Consider the following 3861-nt stretch of genomic DNA (forward strand, 5'->3'; position numbering starts at 1 on the left):
TTGTTGTTCACATCTATTAACATCTTAAATTTTTTGAATAAAATCGAAATTTAGTATATCACATATTATAATAAATTTAACCTTTAAAATTGATTAAATGAATTGATGTAAAACGCGAGGAATTTAAAAAAAAATTTCATTTAAATAATGTATATTTCGAACTTTTTGAAATATGAACGAATATCTTACTTAGCTCATAAGAGGTAAAATTTTATTATTGATTAGTTTTTATAAAAGCCAAATAATTAGAAAAGTAGCTTAGAGATGGGAATTCATTAATATTTTACGTTTGACCCATCTAGTACCTAAAATACATGAGTTACACCTTGGAATTCTTTTAATATCCCTCATTTGCCTATTGAATGGATTCATCTTAATATTAAATACAAGGGGTTAGGATGATGACTTTTTTAGTTGATGAAACATAAAAATAATCCAAATATTTTATAGCAAGCTTTATTTCTTCAATCGTGACAATCTATAGGTAGATAGGTCTCTATAATGAGTGGAACTGTATATTAAATATACGAATCGACGGATGTGACTATTTAAATTTTCGAAAGGAAACAAAGATAGATTTTCTAAAATTATTAACAAAAAAATTTCTTCGTTTATTGACAAATAATCTTATATTTAAAATATAATATTTAACTTCTGATAAATGAATTTTCTTTGGATACAATCAAATTATAGACTCCTTCAAATAACATCTTTTGGGAAATATTCTGTATGTCAATGTACATTGCTTATATGCTATTAATATTAATTTAGGTATTATAATGGCATTATAAAATAATTTTATAATATTTACTTTTTTCCGAAAAATAGATCTAAATTTAGCCCAACCCATACCCTAAAGATAAAATAGCATAATATTTACATATAAATTAAAATAAATTTTACTACGCTCATTTTTTTTTGCAATTTTGTATTAAGACATTAACATTGGGTCTGGACAAGGGAATCGAACTATAATTATTGTTAAGCATTTTGACCTTTGTAAATTATATACGATTAGTGAATTTCGTAAACTTCAAGCAATCCTTGTACGGTTGCACAAATCGTAACTACAATAACATTCTATCAATAGTAATTTCATGTTTAGTTGATTGATAGTTACATTGGTAACAGCATCATCTTCAATAGTATCTCTATAACCTTCGATTTTATATCTCTCTATATAATTCGAATCAGATGGCATATTATATGTTGAGTTTGAATTAATATTTTCATCGGCGAGAATAGACCATAATAACTTAGGATCCGTATCTCTATAATACTAAGCATCATTAAATTAGAATATGATTTAAACCGATTTTAAAATAACGTTAATATCAAGATTTTAGTCTAATAAATTTTCCTTAAGCCTCAAAATGTTAACAAAAAATCAAAACATTTTGCCAACTTTATGTAAAATTTTGAAGTTTAGATAAATATTTTTTATTTAAATGTTGATTTAGCCTTTTTTTTTAAATTTGACCAAATATTGGTTTCTAACAAAACAGATGTATCAAATTTTATTTTAAAAAGTATCTTCTTTAAACTTTGAAGGACATCATTTCAAGGCTGTAAAATTTAATTTAAGTTTGAAACGGTATACTCTTTAAGTTTATTTCCATTCTATACATGGATGAAATGCAAGGCAAAGTAGTAGCTATTGAATGTTGCGAGAAACAGCAGCCGCACTACAATTTTATAGAAGCGTTAGCTAAATTGCGCTACTTATATATTTACTTTAACGTTTTTAACTAATATTTTAAAATGATGAACATAATATATTATTTCTTTTTAATATTAATAAAGTAAAAAAAAACTGATCATATATGCTCTAATCCTTAAAACTCTTTTATTTGATTATTTAAATCTTTTAATTGAAAAACTAGAGAGAAAATACAATATTTAGGAAGTAGATAGTGTGCAATTTGTTGAAGGTGTGGTTCATATTCTTAGTCTCTACAATAAAAGCCAAATAGCCAATAAAATTGAACATTTTTTGGGGGGAAAATAGCGAAAAGTAGTGAACAGAGATGTCCAATTTCCGGCTCGGCCCGATGATTAAAAAATATATGAGGAGTAAGGTAATTTTTTGTACATATTTTATGAAATGTGATATTTCATAGAAATAATAATGATAATCATCAATGTACAATGTTATATAATTTAACCACTCCGAAAAATTATAAATAAATAGTAGTTTATTTTGGTGTTCAACATCATATAATTTATTTGTTGTTTTTAAAAAAAATTTAAACCAAAGGTGGTCGGGGGTCCTTAGTAAATTAAAACTTAGCAGAACCGGATTTGGCTTCATCGGGCATTAACTAAATTAGAACCGGCCTATGCCTAAAAATTTGCCATTTGCAAACCTCTAGCAGCTATAGGGAAGCTAGCTTTTAAAATCGTTAAAATTACTGGTGTTATACATATATTTTTTAAATGTATTACCGTGGCCTTAAAATCAGTAGTAATTTAATAGATTATTTGAGTACATTACGTCAAGGTAGTATTTGTAAATGTAATTGTAGGTATTGTTTAAGAGGTTTTGAGGCCTCTCCCAAATAACTAAGCCATCCAAAAATTTCAATTGTAGCATTGCTAAATCTTTATAATTATAATAAAACTTATAAATATAGGTTTAATAAAATTTCGTTCACTTAAATTAAACCATTTCGAATAGATAAATTATATATCATTATTTTTAAACCTCTTTAAAATATACTTTTTTAAAATTAGAATAGCCGTTCAAATCATTCTATAAATTATAAATGATAAATCATAATCTATCTAAATAATTTTATATCACAAAGTATTAACCTAATAAAATTAAATATTTGATAAGAAATTATATTATTTTTAAAAATCTCCGCTAGCAGACATGAAATTCACTTGATTATTATTATGATATTATATTACTATTATTATGATATTACATTACTATTATTATGATATAACATTACTATTATTAATTTTTATTAAATGTAAACAATGGTATAATCTAAAAATTAATATATAAATCACGGAATACTTGGAGGAGTTGACGTGTTGATTGAAGGAATAATTGGTTGGGTATCGCATTTGACAAAAGTTTGCTAAAATATAGAATGTGTAATAGGGATTTAAATTATTTTAACTTATAGAAAATGTTATCTACACCGCAGCAATTATCCATAAAAGTACCATCGTGTAATTTGGATTTTTAAGATAAATATAATAATAACAATTTTAAATTATTTTTAGTTTTTTCGAATTTTATTTTAATAAATTTTAAAAGTTATCAATAAAAAATGTTTTAGAGATGTTATGTAGTATGTTCACTTTAACTTATAATTTTTACAAAATATTTATTATATTTGATAAGAAATAATTTTATATAATATATATGTTGATTATTCGATCTTATTTATTAATTAACAAATACTACTTAAAATATACAGCACATACATGAATTATATAAAGGATTATTAATCTATTTATTATTACATAAAATTAAATTACTCATGACCTAAGACGATTGTTAACAAGCTATATTTAACATAGTTATCTTATTATTCTGAATAGTACTATAATATAAATGCAGAAAATAGCTTATACCAAAAAATATATAATGTTGGTTAAAAATCGGATTGTCCCAAGCCCATCACGTTGGCATAGTATATTAATTATGCTAGAAAGCATATCTGGATTAAATAAGGATTTATAATGTTTTGAAAAGAATTGAGAAGCACTTTCTTAAATTATGAATCTGATCTGGTAGAAGAACTATTTGCATTTCTTTCAAAATTTTAAGAAACTGTAGAATTTCTTTCAGTACAAAATGGGCCTACTTTAAATTTGGCGTTACTTTTTAGAAGTGAAATTGTA

General features: G+C 24.2%; 1 long non-coding RNA gene across 1 annotated transcript; it reads right to left on the bottom strand.

Annotated features, from left to right (window-relative positions):
* Positions 1 to 654: 654 nt before the first annotated feature.
* LOC135930713 (uncharacterized) lies at positions 655 to 960 on the bottom strand. The gene is made up of 3 exons (XR_010572865.1): positions 904 to 960; positions 812 to 853; positions 655 to 753 (listed from the first exon to the last, which is right to left on the bottom strand). It is a non-coding gene; the product is annotated as an uncharacterized LOC135930713 (long non-coding RNA).
* Positions 961 to 3861: the final 2901 nt, after the last annotated feature.

Source organism: Gordionus sp. m RMFG-2023, unplaced genomic scaffold, assembly GCF_954871325.1.
Source record: "Gordionus sp. m RMFG-2023 unplaced genomic scaffold, tfGorSpeb1-WG-v2 contig_349, whole genome shotgun sequence".
In the NCBI taxonomy this organism is placed as follows: Eukaryota; Metazoa; Nematomorpha; class Gordioida; order Chordodea; family Parachordodidae; genus Gordionus; species Gordionus sp. m RMFG-2023.